This window comes from Saimiri boliviensis, chromosome 3, assembly GCF_048565385.1.
Source record: "Saimiri boliviensis isolate mSaiBol1 chromosome 3, mSaiBol1.pri, whole genome shotgun sequence".
In the NCBI taxonomy this organism is placed as follows: Eukaryota; Metazoa; Chordata; class Mammalia; order Primates; family Cebidae; genus Saimiri; species Saimiri boliviensis.
The window spans coordinates 93204937-93222334 of NC_133451.1; the positions used below are offsets into that span (position 1 = coordinate 93204937).

The 17398-nt window shown below is 40.5% G+C and overlaps 1 protein-coding gene across 2 annotated transcripts in view; it reads right to left on the minus strand.

The window, feature by feature from the left end:
• The window catches only part of EMCN (endomucin), a 124992-nt gene that overhangs the window by 54843 nt on the left and 52751 nt on the right, over positions 1-17398 (minus strand). The window lies entirely within an intron of this gene.

The following is a 17398-nucleotide window of genomic DNA, read 5'->3' on the forward strand; positions in this document are numbered from 1 at the left end:
CATTTGGGTTGGTTCCAGGTCTTTGCTGTTGTCAACAGTGCTGCAATGAACATTCGTGTGCATGTGTCCTTATAGTAGAATGATTTATAATCCTTTGGATACATACCCAGTAATGGGATTGCTGGGTCAAAAGGGATTTCTATATTTTTAGGTGCTTGAGGAATCGCCACACTGTCTTCCACAATGGTTGAACTAATTTACACTCCTACCAACAGTGTAAAAGTGTTCCTATTTCTCACATCCTCTCCAGCATCTGTTGTCTTCAGATTTTTTAATGATCGCCATTCTAACTGGCGTGAGATGGTATCTCAATGTGGTTTTGATTTGCATTTCTGTAATGACCATTGATGATGAGCATTTTTTCATAAGTTTGTTGGCCTCATATTTGTCTTCTTTTGTAAAGTGTCTGTTCATATCCTTCGCCCACTTTTGAATGGGCTTGTTTGTTTTTTTTCTTGTAGATCTGTTTAAGTTCTTTGTAAATTCTGGATATCAGCCCCTCATCAGATGGGTAGATTGCAAAAATTTTTTCCCATTCTGTTGGTTGCTGATTCACACTAATGATTGTGTCTTCTGCTGTGCAGAAGCTGTGGAGTTTGATTAGGTCCCATTTGTCTATTTTGGCTTTTGTTGTCAATGCTTTTGGTGTTTTAGTCATGAAGTCCTTGCCTACACCTATGTCCTGAATGGTTTTGCCTAGGTTTTCTTCTAGGGTTCTCATGGTGTTAGGTCTTATGTTTAAGTGTTTAATCCATCTGGAGTTAATTTTAGTGTAAGGTGTCAGGAAGGGGTCCTGTTTCTGCTTTCTGCACATGGCTAGTCAGTTTTTCCAACAGCATTTATTAAACAGGGAATCCTTTCCCCATTGCTTGTTTTTGTCGGGTTTGTCAAAGATTGGATGGTTGTAGATATGTTGTGTTTCCTCCGAGGCCTCTGTTCTGTTCCATTGTTTGATATCTCTGCTTTAGTACCAGTACCATGAGGTTTTGAGTACTGTAGCCTTGTAGTATAGCTTGAAGTCTGGTAGTGTGATGCCTCCTGCTTTGTTCTTTTTGCTCAGAATTGACTTGGCTATGTGGGCTCTCTTTTGGTTCCATATGAAGTTTAAGGTGTTTTTTCCAGTTCTGTGAAGAAGGTCATTGGTAGCTTGATGCAAATGGCATTGAATTTGTAAACTACTTTGGGCAGTATGGCCATTTTCATGATATTGGTTCTTCCTAACCATGAACATGGAATGTTTCTCCATCTGTTTGTGTCCTCTCTTATTTCGTTGAGCACTGGCTTGCAGTTCTCCTTGAAGAGGTCCTTTACATTCCTTGTTAGTTGTATTCCTAGGTATTTTATTCTCTTTGTAACAATTGTGAATGGTAGTTTGTTCTTGATTTGGCTCTCTTTAAGTCTGTTACTGGTGTATAGGAATGCTTGTGATTTTTGCACATTGATTTTGTATCCTGAGACTTTGATGAAGTTGTTTATCAGTTTCAGGAGATTTTGGGATGAGACAATGGGGTCTTCTAGATATACAATCATGTCATCTGCAAATAGAGACAATTTGACTTCCTCCTTTCCAATTTGAATATCCTTTATTTCTGTTTCTTGCCTGATTGCTCTGGCTAGAACTTCCAGTACTGTATTGAATAGGAGTGGTGAGTGAAGGCATCCTTGTCTAGTTCCAAATTTCAAAGGGAATGCTTCCAGTTTTTGCCCATTCAGTATGATCTTGGCTGTTGGTTTGTCGTAAATAGCTTTTATTATTTTGAGATACGTTCCGTCAATACCTAGTTTATTGAGGGTTTTTAGCATAAAGGGCTGTTGAATTTTGTCAAAGGCCTTCTCTGCATCAATTGAGATAATCATGTGATTTTTGTCTTTGGTTCTGTTTATGTGGTGAATTACGTTTATGGACTTGCTTATGTTGAACCAGCCTTGCATCCCTGGGATGAATCCTACTTGATCATGGTGGATAAGCTTTTTGATGTGCTGTTGCAATTGGCTTGCCAATATTTTACTGAAGATTTTTGCATCTATGTTCATCATGGATATTGGCCTTAAGTTTTCTTTTCTTGTTGAGTGTCTGCCGGGTTTTGGTATCAGGATGATGTTTGTCTCATAAAATGATTTGGGAAGGGTTCCCTCTTTTTGGATTGTCTGGAATAGTTTCAGAAGAAATCGTAACAACTCCTCTTTGTATGACTGGTAGAATTCCACTGTGAACCCATCTGAACCTGGGCTTTTTTTGGGTAGTGGGCTCTTACTTGCTGCCTTGCCTTCAGACCTTGCTATTGGTCTATTCAGGGTTTCGACTTCTTCCTGGTTTAGGCTTGGGAGGATGCAGGTGTCTAGGAATTTATCCATTTTCTCCAGGTTTACTACTTTATGTGCATAGAGTTGTTTGTAATAATCTCTGATAATGGTTTGGATTTCTGTGGAATCTGTGGTGATGTACCCTTTATCATTTTTTATTGCATCAATTTGGTCATTCTCTCTTTTCTTTTTTATTAATTGGGCTAGTGGTCTGTCTATTTTGTTGATCATTTTGAAAAACCAGCTCTTGGATTTATTGATTTTTTGAAGAGTTTTTTGTGTCTCTATCTCCTTCAGTTCTGCTCTGATCTTAGTTATTTCCTGTCTTCTGCTAGGTTTTGAGTTTTTTTGATTTTGCTTCTCTAGCTCTTTCAATTTTGATGATAGGGTTTCAATTTTAGATTGCTCCTTGCTTCTCTTGTGGGTACTTATTGCTATATATTTTCCTCTAGAGACAGCTTTAAATGTGTCCCAGAGATTCTGGTATGTTGTGTCTTTGTTCTTGTTGGTTTTGAAGAACATTTTTATTTCTGCCTTCATTTCATTGTTTATCCAGTCAACATTCAAGAGCAAGTTGTTCAGTTTCCATGAAGCTATGTGGTTCTGCATTAGTTTCTGCATTCTGAGTTCTAACTCTATTGGACTGTGGTCTGAGAAACTGTTTGTTATGATTTCTGTTCTTTTGCATTTGCTGAGGAGTGATTTATTGCCAAATATATGGTCAATTTTAGAGTATGTGTGATGTGGTGCTGAGACGAATGTATATTCTATGGATTTGGAGTGGAGAGTTCTGTAAATGTCTATTAGGTTTGCTTGTTGGAGGTCTGAGTTCAGGTCCTGGATATCCTTGTTAATTTTCTGTCTTGTTGATCTGTCTAATATAGACAATGGGGTTTTAAAGTCTCCCAATATTATGTGTGGGAGCCTAAGTCTCTTTGTAAGTCATTAAGAACTTGCCTTATGTATCTGGGTGCTCCTGTATTGGATGCATATATATTTAGGATGGTTAGCTCTTCTTGTTGCAGTGATCCTTTTACCATTATGTAATGTCTTTCTTTGTCTCTTTTGATCTTTGTTGCTTTAAAGTCTATTTTATCAGAGATGAGAATTGCAACTCCTGCTTTTTTTTTGCTCTCCATTTGCTTGGTAGATCTTCTTCCATCCCTTTATTTTGAGCCTTTGTGTATCCTTGCATGTAGGATGGGTGTCTTGGATACAGCACACTGATGGGTTTTGGCTTTTTATCCAATTTTCCAGTCTGTGTCTTTTGATTGGGCATTTAGTCCATTTACATTTAGGGATAGTATTGTTATATGTGAACTTGATATTGCCATTTTGATGCTAGCTGGCTGTTTTGTTGGTTAGTTGATGCAGATTCTTGATTGTGTTGATGCTCTTTACCATTTGGTATGTTTTTGGAGTGGCTGGTACTGGTTGTTCCTTTACATGTGTAGAGCCTCTTTCAGGAGTTCTTGTAGAGCAGGTCTGGTGGTGATGAAATCTCTGAGTGCTTGCTTGTTGGCCAAGGATTTTATTTTTCCTTCACTTATGAAGCTTAGTTTGGCTTGATAGGAGATTCTGGATTGAAAGTTCTTTTTCTTTAAAGATGTCGAATATTGGCCCCCACTGTCTTCTGGCTTGTAGGGTTTCTGCTGAGAGATCTGCTGTGAGTCTAATGGGCTTCCCTTTGTGGGTAACCTGACCTTTCTCTCTGGCTGCCCTTAGCATTTTCTCTTTCATTTCAACCCTGGCGAATCTGAGGATTATGTGCCTTGGGGTTGCTCTTCTTGAGGAATATATTTGTGGTGTTCTCTATATTTCCTGGATTTGAATATTGGCCTGCCTTCCTAGGTTGGGGAAGTTTTCCTGGATAATGTCCCGAAGAGTATTTTCCAGCTTGGATTCATTCTCTTCGTCACATTCAGGTACACCTATCAAATGTAGATTAGGTCTTTTCACATAGTCCCACATTTCTTGAAGATTTTGTTCATTCCTTTTTGCCCTTTTTTTCTCTATTCTGGCCTTCTCATTTTATTTCAGTGAGTTAATCTTCGACCTCTGATATCCTTTCTTCTGCTTGGTCAATTTGGGTGTTGAAACTTGTGCATGCTTCACGAAGTTCTCCGGTGTGTTTTTCAGCTCCATCAATTCACTTATATTCCTCTCTATGTTATCCATTCTTGTTAGCATTTCATCAAATCTTTTTTCAAGGTTATTAGTTTCTTTGCATTGGGTTAACACGTCTTCTTTTAGCTCACTGTAGTTTCTTACTACCGACCTTCTGAAATCTGATTCTGTCATTTTATCACACTCCTTCTCCATCCGGTCTGGTTCCCTTGCTGGTGAGGAGTTGTGATCCCTTTTAGGAGGAGAGGTGTTCTTGTTTAGGGAGTTTTCATCCTTTTTGCACTGGTTTCTTCCCATCTTTGTGGGTATATCCTCCTGTTGTCTTTGTAGTTACTGTCTTTCAGATTGGGTCTCTGAGTTAGCTTCCAGTTTGTGGATGTTGAAGTTACTTCTTTCTCGTAGCTTTCCTTCTAACAGTGTGGCCCCTCTGCTGTAGGACTGCTGAGGTAAACTCCAGGCCTTGCTTGCCTGGGGATGACCCTCAGCAGCTGTAAAACTGTAAGTGTTGCTACCAGTTTCCTCTTCTGCTATTTTTGTCCCAGAAGGATGTCCACTAAATGTCAGTCTGTTCTCTCCTTTATGAGGCAGCTCTTTGGATCTATGGGGGTCAGGGAGCTGCTTGAAGAAGCAGTCTATCATTTATTGGGGCTCAGGTCCTGAGCTGTGAGCTCCGTTGTTCATTCAGAGCTGCTGGGCAGGTACGTTTAGGTCTGCTGCTGCCTATTCACTGTCTGTCTACAGAGGCTTTGCTGAGCTGCTTTGCGTTCTGCCCAGCTGCTGTTTGATCTTCCCTGCATTTCTGTGTATATGGGTGTAGTTAGAACTGCCTCGGCAATGGTGGCTTGCCTCTGTTAAGGCGGACTCTCTAAGTAGTGGCAGGTTGCCTTGGCAACGGTGGGTTGCCTCAGCAACGGTGGGCTGCCTCCGTAGTGGTGGAGAGTCTCAGTAATGGCGGACGCCCCTCCCCCACAGAGCCAGACCATCCCGGGTTCAGCTGTGCTTACTGTGTGAAACGCTCAACCCAGAGCATTTTCAATTACTTTTGTTGTTGTTGTTGTTGTTGTTGGGTGGGGGGATTACCAACTGAGCCTGATCACCTGGCTCCCAGGCTCATAGTCTTTTTTTTCATTTTTTTTCTTAAGTTGGATCCAGCATTCCAGTCTCCTGTTGAAAAAGCACCGGGATCTCCTGGGCCATGACTCACTGAGCTGGCTGAAACAACGGCTCTGAGGTTCCCAGTGTTTTTTTTTTTTTTTTTTTTTTTTTTTTTTTTTTGCCTAGGAATCTCCTGGCCTGGCTCGCTATTTCAGATGAATGGCCAACTCTGCTGTCTCAGGTCTCCAATCGCCAGCTAAGAAGGCTCCCAGACCAGTGGCTTTTGTATGGAGAACCGCCACACCACGCGTTCAAAGCAGCCACATGGGCCAAATCAGCCCCGCCCCGAAGCAGCGGCACTGGCGACCCCTTCACCTGGGAATCTCCTGGTCTGTGGGCAATAAAAACTCATCTGGCAATGCGGCATCCACTCACCCTCTGCACTTTCACTGGGAGCTGAAATCCTGAGCTCTTAATCGGCCATCTTCCCAGCAGTGCCCAATATTCATATTAATATCCAACTAAAACTTGAGGATTAATATCTAGAAGTCTTCTGACCAAGCCTTATAAATCCAGCATTTTATCATTCACCTTTTGGTGACATAGTTAATTACTTTAAAGAATGTGGATAGGGAATGCTGGGAAGATGGCCGACTAAGAACAGCTCAGGACTTCAGCTCCCAGTGAAAGTGCAGAGGGTGAGTGGATGCCTCATTTCCAGACGAATTTTCATTTCCCACAGACCAGGAGATTCCCAGGCAGAGGGGTCACCAGTGCTGCTGTTTCGGCCAGTGTGGTTGTTTTAGCCCCCGCAGGGCTGATTTGACCCACGCAGCTGCTTTGACCAAGTCCTGTTGCGGCAGTTCTCCGTATAAAAGCCACTGGTCTGGGAGCCCTGTTAGCTGGCGATCGGAGCCCTGAGACGGCCAAGTTGCCCATTCATCTGAAATAGCAAGCCAGGCCAGGAGATTCCTAGGCAAAAAAACCGCCAGGAGCCTCGGCGCCACTGTTTGAGCCAACTCAGTGAGTCGCAGCACAGGAGATCCCAGCACCTGTTCAACAGGCGACTGGAACGCTGGGTTGTTCAACTTAAAAAATAAAAAAAAAGACTCTGAGTCAGGGAGCCAGGTGATCAGGTTTGGTTGGTCCCACCCCCAACCCCCAACTATAACAATAACGACAACAAAAACAGTAATTGAAAACGCTCTGGGTTGAGGGTTTCACAGCAAGCACAGCTGAACCCGGGATGGTCCAGCTCTGTGGGGGAGGGGTGTCTGCCATTACTGAGACTCTTCACCACTACAGAGGCAGGCTGTTGCTGAGGCAACCCGCCATTGCCGAGGCAACCTGCCACAACAGAGAGAGTCTGCCATAACAGAGAGGGGGCCACCATTGCTGAGGTGGTTCTAACTACGCCCATATAAACAGGACTGCAGGGAAGAGCACAGGGCAGCTGGGTGGAGCCCACAGCAGCTCAGCAAAGCCTCTGCAGGCAGACAGTGACTAGATGGGCTGTTAGCTGGGTGAAGCAGACCTGAAAGAAAAAACAAAAAGGGCAGCAGCACAACGGGAACTCATAAAGCCCTAACTCCCCAGAACAGAACACCTGGGAACAAAAAGCAGTTTATGAGTTCAGCTGCAGCAGACCTAAACGTTCCTGCCCAGCAGCTCTGAATGAACAACGGAGCTCACAGCTCAGGTCTTAAGCCCCAATAAAAGACAGACTGTCTCCTCAAGTAGCTTCCTGACCCCCATAGATCCAAAGAGCTGCCTTATAAAGGAGAGAACGGACTGACAGTTGGTGAGCATTCTTCTGGGACAAAGATAGCAAAAGAGGAAACTGGTAGCAACCCTTACTATTCTGCAGCTGCTGCATGTGATCCCCAGGAAAGCAGGGCCTGGAGTGGAACTCAGCAGTCCTACAGTAGAGGGGCCAGACTGTTAGAAGGAAAGATTAAAAAAAAAAAAGGAACTTCAGCATCGATGAACTAGAAGCTCACTCAGAGACCCAATCTGAAAGACAGTAACTACAAAGACAACAGGTGGATAAACCCACAAAGATGGGAAGAAACCAGTGCAAAAAGGATGAAAACTCCCGAAACCAGAACACCTCTCCTCCTAAAAGGGATCACAACTCCTCACCAGCAAGGGAAACAGACCGGATGGAGAAGGAGGGTGAAGAAATGACAGAATCAGACTTCAGAAAGTCGGTAGTAAGAAACTACAGTGAGCTGAAAGAACATGTTCTAACCCAATGCAAAGAAACTAGGAACCTTGAAAAAAGATTTGATGAAATGCTAACAAGAATAGACAACATAGAGAGGAATATAAGTGAATTAATGGAGCTGAAAAACACAGCACGAGAACTTCGTGAAGCATGCACAAAATTCAACACCCGAATTGACCAAGCAGAAGAAAGGATATCAGAGGTTGAAAATGAACTCAATCAAATAAAAAGAGAAGGCAAGAACAGAGAAAAAAGGGCAAAAAGGAATGAAGAAAATCTTCAAGATATGTGGGACTATGTGAAAAGACCTAATCTACATTTGATAGGTGTACCAGAATGTGATGAAGAGAATGAATCCAAGCTGGAAAATACTCTTCAGGATATTATCCAGGAAAACTTCCCCAACCAAGCAAGGCAGGCCAATATTCAAATCCAGGAAATACAGAGAACAACACAAAGATATTCTTCAAGAAAAGCAACCCCAAGGCACATAATCGTCAGATTCACCAGGGTTGAAATGAAAGAAAAAATGCTAAGGGCAGACAGAAAGAAAGGTCGGGTTACCCACAAAGGGAAGCCCATTAGACTTACAGCAGATCTCTCAGCAGAAACCCTACAAGCCAGAAGACAGAGGGGGCCAATATTCAACATCCTTAAAGAAAAGAACTTTCAACCCAGAATCTCCTATCAAGCCAAACTAAGCTTCATAAGTGAAGGAAAAATAAAATCCTTTGCCAACAAGCAAGTACTCAGAGATTTCATCACCACCAAACCTGCTCTACAAGAACTCCTGAAAGAGGCTCTACACATGTAAAGGAACAACCAGTACCAGCCACTCCAAAAACATACCAAATGGTAAAGAGCATCAACACAATCAAGAATCTGCATCAACTAACCAACAAAACAGCCAGCTAGCATCAAAATGACAGTATCAAATTCACACATAACAATACTATCCCTAAATGTAAAAGAACTTAATGCCCCAGTCAAAAGACACAGACTGGCAAATTGGATAAAAAGCCAAAACCCATCAGTGTGCTGTATCCAGGAAATCCATCTTACATGCAAGGACATACAAAGGCTCAAAATAAAGGGATGGAGGAAGATCTACCAAGCAAATGGAGAGCAAAAAAAAGCAGGAGTTGCAATTCTCATCTCTGATAAAATAGACTTTAAAGCAACAAAGATCAAAAGAGACAAAGAAGGACATTACATAATGGTAAAAGGATCACTGCAACAAGAAGAGCTAACGATCCTAAATATATACGCACCCAATACAGGAGCACCCAGATACATAAGGCAGGTTCTTAATGACTTACAAAGAGACTTAGGCTCCCACACAATAATAGTGGGAGACTTTAACACCCCATTGTCAATATTAGACAGATCAACCAGACAGAAAATCAACAGGGATATCCAGGACCTGAACTCAGACCTCCAACAAGCAAACCTAATAGACATTTACAGAACTCTCCACCTCAAATCCACAGAATATACATTCTTCTCAGCACCACATCACACATACTCTAAAATTGACCACATATTTCGCAATAAGTCACTCCTTAGCAAATGCAAAATAACGGAAATCATAACAAACAGTCTCTCAGACCACAGTGCAATCGAGTTAGAACTCAGAATGCAGAAACTAACACAGAACCGCACAGCTTCATGGAAACTGAACAAGTTGCTCTTGAATGTTGACTGGATAAACAATGAAATGAAGGCAGAAATAAAGATGTTCTTCAAAACCAATGAGAACGAAGACACAACATACCAGAATCTCTGGGACACATTTAAAGCAGTCTCTAGAGGAAAATATATAGCAATGAGTGCCCACATGAGAAGAAAGGAGAGATCTAAAATTGAAACCCTATCCTCAAAATTGAAAGAGCTAGAGGAGCAAGATCAAAAAAATTCAAAACCTAGCAGAAGACAGGAAATAACTAAGATCAGAGCAGAACTGAAGGAGATAGAGACACAAAAAACTCTTCAAAAAATCAATAAATCCAAGAGCTGGATTTTCAAAATGATCAACAACATAGACTACTAGCCCGATTAATAAAAAAGAAAAGAGAAATAACCACATTGATGCAATAAAAAACGATAAAGGGGATATCACCACAGATTCCACAGAAATCCAAACCATGATCCGAGATTATTACAAACAACTCTATGCACGTAAACTAGTAAATCTGGAAGAAATGGATAAATTCCTAGACACCTGCATCCTCCCAAGCCTAAACCAGGAAGAAGTTGAAACGCTGAATAGACCAATAACAAGGTCTGAAATAGAGGCAGCAAGTAAGAGCCTACCACCCCAAAAAAGCCCAGGTCCAGATGGGTTCACAGCCGAATTCTACCAGACATAAAAAGAGGAGTTGGTATGATTCCTTCTGAAACTATTCCAGGCAATCCAAAAAGAGGGAATCCTTCCCAAATCATTTTATGAGACAAACATCATCCTGATACCAAAACCCGGCAGACACTCAACAAGAAAAGAAAATTTCAGGCCAATATCCATGATGAACATAGATGCAAAAATCTTCAATAAAATACTGGCAAGTCCATTTCAACAGCATATCAAAAAGCTTATCCACCATGATCAAGTAGGATTCATCCCAGGGATGCAAGGCTGGTTCAACATATGCAAGTCCATAAACATAATTCACCACATAAACAGAACCAAAGACAAAAATCACATGATTATCTCAATTGATGCAGAGAAGGCCTTTGACAAAATTCAACAGCCCTTTATGCTAAAAACCCTCAATAAACTAGGTATTGACGGAATGTATCTCAAAATAATAAAAGCCATTTACGACAAACCAACAGCCAATATCGTAATGAATGGGCAAAAACTTGAAGGATTCTCTTTGAAATCTGGAACTAGACAAGGATGCCCTCACTCACCACTCCTATTCAATACAGTACTGGAAGTTCTAGCCAGAGCAATCAGGCAAGAAACAGAAATAAAGGATATTCACATTGGAAAGGAGGAAATCAAATTGTCTCTATTTGCAGATGACATGATTGTATATCTAGAAGAACCCATTGTCTCAGCCCAAAATCTCCTGAAACTGATAAGCAACTTCATCAAAGTCTCAGGACACAAAATCAATGTGCAAAAATCACAAGCATTCCTATACACCAGTAACAGACGTAAAGAGAGCCAAATCAAGAACAAACTGCCATTCACAATTGCTACAAAGAGAATAAAATACCTAGGAATACAACTAACAAGGAATGTAAAGGACCTCTTCAAGGAGAACTACAAGCCACTTCTCAATGAAATAAGAGAGGACACAAACAGATGGAGAAACATTCCATGTTCATGGTTAGGAAGAATCAACATCATGAAAATGGCCATACTTCCCAAAGTAATTTACAAATTCAACACTAATCCCAGCAAGCTACCCATGACCTTCTTCACAGAACTGGAAAAAACACCTTAAACTTCATATGGAACCAAAAGAGAGCCTGCATAGGCAAGTCAATTCTAAGCAAAAAGAACAAAGCAGGAGGCATCACACTACTAGATTTCAAAGCCTACAGTAATCCAAACAGCATGGCACTGATACCAAAACAGAGATACAGACCAATGGAACAGAACGGAGGCCTCTAAGGAAACACAACATATCATTAACCATCCGATCTTCAACAAACCTGACAAAAAAAAGCAATGGGGAAAGGATCCCCTGTTTAATAAATGGTGTTGGGAAAACTGGCTAGCCATGTGCAGAAAGCAGAAACTGGACCCCTTCCTGACACCTTACACTAAAATTAACTCCAGATGGATTAAAGACTTAAACATAAGACCTAACACCATAAGAACCCTAGAAAAAAACCTAGGCAAAACCATTCAGGACATAGGCGTAGGCAAGGACTTCGTGACTAAAACACCAAAAGCATTGGCAGCAAAAGCCAAAATAGACAAATGGGACCTAATCAAACTCCACAGCTTCTGCATGGCAAAAGAAACAGTCTTTAGAGTGAATCGGCAACCAACAGAATGGGAAAAAGTTTTTGCAGTCTACCCATCTGACGAGGGGCTGGTATCCAGAATTTACAAAGAACTTAAACAGATCTACAAGAAAAAAACAAGCCCATTCAAAAATGGGTAAGGGATATGAATAGACACTTTACAAAAGAAGACATACATGAGGCCAACAAACATATGAAAAAATGCTCATCATCACTGGTCATTAGAGAAATGCAAATCAAAACCACATAGAGATACCATCTCACCCCAGTTAGAATGGCAATCATTAAAAAATTTGGAGACAACAGATGCTGGAGAGGATATGGAGAAATAGGAAGACTTTTACACTGTTGGTGGGAGTGTAAGTTAATTCAACCATTGTAGAAGACAGTGTGGCGATTCCTCAATGACCTAAAAATAGAAATCCCATTTGACCGAGCAATCCCATTACTGGGTATATATCCAAAGGATTATAAATCATTCTACTATAAGGACACATGCACATGGATGTTCATTGCAGCACTGTTTACAATAGCAAAGACCTGGAACCAATCCAAATGTCCATCGATGATAGACAGTATAGGGAAAATGTGGTACATATACACCATGGAATATTACGCAGCCATCAAAAACGATGAGTTCGTGTCCTTTGTAGGGACATGAATGAACCTGGAAACCATCATGCTCAGCAAACTGACACAAGAGCAGAAAATCAAACACCGCATGTTCTCACTCATAGGCGGGTGTTGAACAATGAGAACACATGGACACAGGGAGGGGAGCACTATACCCTGGGTCCGTTGGGGAGGTGGGGAGGTGGGAAGGGATAGCATGGGAAGAAATGACAGATACAGGTGAGGGGAAGGAAATCAGCAAACCACACTGCCATGTGTGTACCTATGAAACAACCTTCATGTTCTTCACATGTACCCCAAAACCTAAAATGCAATTTAAAAAAAATTAAAAAAATAGAATATGGATAGACATTAACTTTCCTGTGTACATGCTGTAGATTATCTTACTTGATTATCATCGTAATCTTATGAATTAAATAATCATGATGAAAATTATTATATATCTAAGACTCAGAGAAATTAAGTAATTTCCCCACAATCACGCAACTTGTAATAGGAGAGAACTATGACCTGAATTCAAGCCTTTCTGATGCAAAAGTTAATCACTCAGCTGCCCTGGGAAAAAAATGGTAGGGATATGGTGGTAATTAAGTATGGCACTAATGTTCTCACGCCACTTGGGAAAATATTTTCAAGCAGGTGGAACAGTCGGGATGAGGGATAATAGGACATAGGACATAAATGGAATACACTTTTAATTATACTTAGTTCATTTTCTTGAAAAAAGAAAAATTTACAACAAAAAGATAAGCTGAGCTTTTCAAAGATATATCGTAATAAAATGACTTGAAACAGCCTGTATTTCCTTAAGTATTATGAAGATAATAATTGATACCCTTCAGTTTTTTCAGTCTAGTATGGAAACACTGGGCTTCTGAAGAAAATGAAGACATGCCATTTACCGCATGCTTGGTATTAGCTAGATGTGATGCTAGCTGGAGATGACGGGAAAGCACTTTAGTAGATCTCTAAAACTGAGTAGAATGGAGCAAGAATTGCTGATGCTTTCTAGAAGTGCAGTTAGCTTCCATTATATGTCGACAAGCATCTACTGTGTAATGCAAATTCTTAGTGCAGTTGAAGGAGTTGTGCTGGAGAACGGGATCATTTGCAAGGAGACCTCATAGACAGTGGATAAATACATTTTCCTTCAGGTAAAAAGCCTTCGGGAATTACTATGCAAGCAAAATAAAATAAATTCAAATATAGTCTACGGTGTTAATCCTGCATATGGAGAGAATGAGTGAAAATGGCCACACATTTCAGAGGCATCATAAAGTGTTAAATTGAGAGGAAATATGTGAAGTAGTGATATGCCTTATTATAACGAGAAAGCAGAAATTGGTATTCATGTTAGCGTGGAAATGGGAAAGGTCACCCAAGGTACAGAAACTCAATGCTTGAGTATGGAGAAACTCCAGAGGGTAAAGATTTTGCTTCCTACTGGAATTCCAGCATGTTTGGGAAACATCAGGAATTCATCTCCAGAAATCGTTGGAGAAGAATTCTTCAGCTGAGCTATAATTGGAAAGCATGAAAAAGCTATGCTGAAGGCCTAAAGAGTTCCCTAGTATCAAGCAGACTCAACAGTCTTGGTGGAAGGAAAGAGAAAACACGTCCAAGAAAGATGTGGAGGGCTGCCAGATTGGAAATATACAAAGAGAAGAAAGAAACAATGAGATGGCAGGGAATGCAATGACAAAGACTTTGCTTAGAGAATTGCCTATTATAAATGTGCAATATGCTTCACAAATGAGTGGAATTAGAGCCTACACTCAATGTAGGACAGGTTGTCAATTATACCACATGAAGTAGGCCATGGAGCAAATCTTGAATGCTTTGAAGGTAAATAAAAATATTTTTAAATATTCAAGATAACCCCAAACTGAATAGAATAAAAGAGGCTGCCACAGCCACTAATTTTTAAACTTAACCAATATACAGAAATGCTTCAAATCCTAGTCTCAGGAGAGAAAAATTTATGCATGGATGACTAACATTTATTAAGAAATGAGAATCATAGTTATATTAACATCCTGTTGAGAAAAGTTTTCCAGTTGTATTTAGGTTTAACACATAGTTTATTCCAAACTATTGTCAATGAGTAATTGACACCTTCAGAGAAAAAGTAAATCAATCATAAAGCTGGTCTTTAAATCTGAATACTTTTCTACTTTCCCCTACATAACAATATGTACCTGCTTTTATCTACAGTTATGAATTACACTGTAAGCCTAGACAATAAGTTTGCAAAACCTAATGCATACATTAATTTTTCTGGAGAAATGTTAATTTATAAGAGAATTGCAACATCAAGATATATTGGCTTTACATTTATGATTTGTGTTTTTGACCAGTGGAACGGAATAAAGAGTCCAGAAATAAATCTAAACATATATGGTCAATTAATTTTCAACAAGGGCACCAGGAAATTACAATAAGAAAAGGGTAGTCTCTTCAGCAAATAGGAGTAGAAACTGTATTACCACATGCAAAATAATGAAATTGGATCCTTATTTGACACAACATACAAAAATCAACTCTAAATGCATAAAAGACCTGAATGTAATACCTGAAATCACAAACCTCCAGAAGAGAAGATAGGGGAAAATCTCCTTCATATTGGCCTCAGCAATTATTTTTAAATATCACATCAAAAGCCAGGCTACAAAAGCAAAAGTAAATATATGGGACTCATCAAACTAAAAAGCTAGTGCACGGCAAATGAAACAATCAGCAAAATAAAAAGCAGCTTAAAAGTTGAGAAAAATAATTTGTAAATTATATAACTGATAAAGAGTAAATAGCCAAAGTTTATAAAATTATGAAATAAGTATTTAATTTAGCTCTTTAATTCATCTTGAGTTAATTTTTGTATATAGTGGAACAAAGGAGTCCAATTTTAACCTTCTGCATATGGCCAACCAATTATTCCAGCCTCATTTATTGAACAGGGAATCCTTTCCCTATTGCTTGTTTTTGGAAGCTTTGTTGAAGATTGTATAGCATAGGTGTGTGGTCTTATTTCCGGGTTCTCTGTTCTGTTCCATTGATCCAGATGTCTGTTTTTGTACCAGTACCATGCTGTTTTGGTTACTGTATCCCAGTAGTATAATTTAAAGTCTGGTAACATAATGCCTCTAGCTTTGTTCTTTTTGCTTAGGATTTCCTTGGCTATTTGTGCTCTTTTTTAGTTCCATATGAATTTTAAAATATTTTTTTCCAGTTCTTTGAAGATTGTCAATGGTAGTTTAATAGGCAATACCATTCAGGACATAGTCACTAGCAAAGATGATGAAGACACCAAAAGCAATTGCAGCAAAAGCAAAAATTGACAAATGGGATGAAATTAAACTAAAAAGTTTCTGCATAGCAAAATAAACTATCAACAGAATAAGCAGATAACCTACAGAATGGGGGAAAATTTTTGAAAACTATGCATCCAACAAAGGTCTAATATTCAGCATCTATAAGAAACTTAAATTTACAAGAAAAAACTACCCCATAAAAAAGTGGGCAAAGGACATGAACACTTTTCAAAAGAAGACATACATGCAGCCAATAATCATATAAAAAAAAGTTCAACATCATTGATCATTAGAGAAATTCAAATCAAACCCACAATGAGATACTCTTTCATACAAGTTAGAATGGCTATTATAAAAAGTTAAAAAATAACAGGTGCTGATGAGGTTGTGGAGAAAAAGGAAGTACACTGTTTGTGGGAGCGTAAATTAGTTCAAACATTGCGGAATACAGTATAGTAATTTCTTAAAGACCTAAAAACAGAAATGCCTTTCAACCTAGCAATCCCATTACCAGGTATATACCCAAAGGAATATAAATCATTCTATTATGAAGCACGCCCAAGTTCATTGCAGCACTATTCAGAATAGTAAAGACATGGACTATCAATGACAGATTGAAACAACAACATATGGTACATATACACCATGAAATACCATGCAGCTATGAAAACGAATGAGAAAATGTCCTCTGCAGGAATAAGGATGCAGCTGTTAAACATTATCCTTAACAAACTAACACAGAAGGAGAAAATCAAATATCACATGTTCTCACTTACAAGTGGGAGCTAAATTATGAGAACACATGAACACATAGAGAGGTCAAGGAATAAATCATAAGAAATATTAGAAAATACTTTGCAAATGCTGGGAAGATGGCAGCCTAAGAACAGCTCAGGACTTCAGCTCCCAGTGAAAGTGCAGAGGGTGAGTGGACGTCGCATTTCCAGACAAATTTTTATTGCCCACAGACCAGGAGATACCCAGGCAGAGGGGTTGCCAGTGCCACAGTCCCAGCCAGTGCGGCTGTTTTGGCCCCCGCAGGGCTGATTCGGCAGGCGCGGCTGCTGTGACCATGCCCTGTCGCGGCGGTTCTCCGTATAAAAGCCACTGGTCTGGGAGCCCTCTTAGCTGGCGAACAGAGCCCTGAGACAGCAGAGTTGCCCATTCATCTGAAATAGTGAGTCAGGCCAGGAGATTCCAAGGCAAAAAATCTGCCAGGAGCTGGCTCCGCTGTTTGAGCCCACTCAGTGAGTTGCAGCACGGGAGATCCCAGCGCCTTTTCAACAAGCGACTGGAACGCGGGGTCATTCAACTTGAAAGAAAAGACTCTGAGTCAGGGAGCCAGGTGATCAGGCTCCATTGGTCCCAGCCCCCCACCCTAACAACAATGAAAACAAAAACAGTAATTGGAAACCCTCTGGGTTGAGCCCTTCAAACCAAGCATAGCTGAACCCCAGACAGTCTGGCTCCGTGGGGGAGGGGCGTCCACCATTACTGAGACTCTCCACCACTAAGGAGGCAGGCCACCGTCACCGAGGCAAACTGCCGTTGCCAAGGCAACCTGCCACAACAGAGAGTCCTCCATAACAGAGGCGGGGCCACCATTGCCAAGACAGTTCTAACTACACCCATATAAACAGGACTGCAGGGAAGAGCACAGGGTAGCTGGGTGGAGCCCACAGCAGCTCAGCAAAGCCTCTGCAGGCAGGCAGTGGCTAGGCGT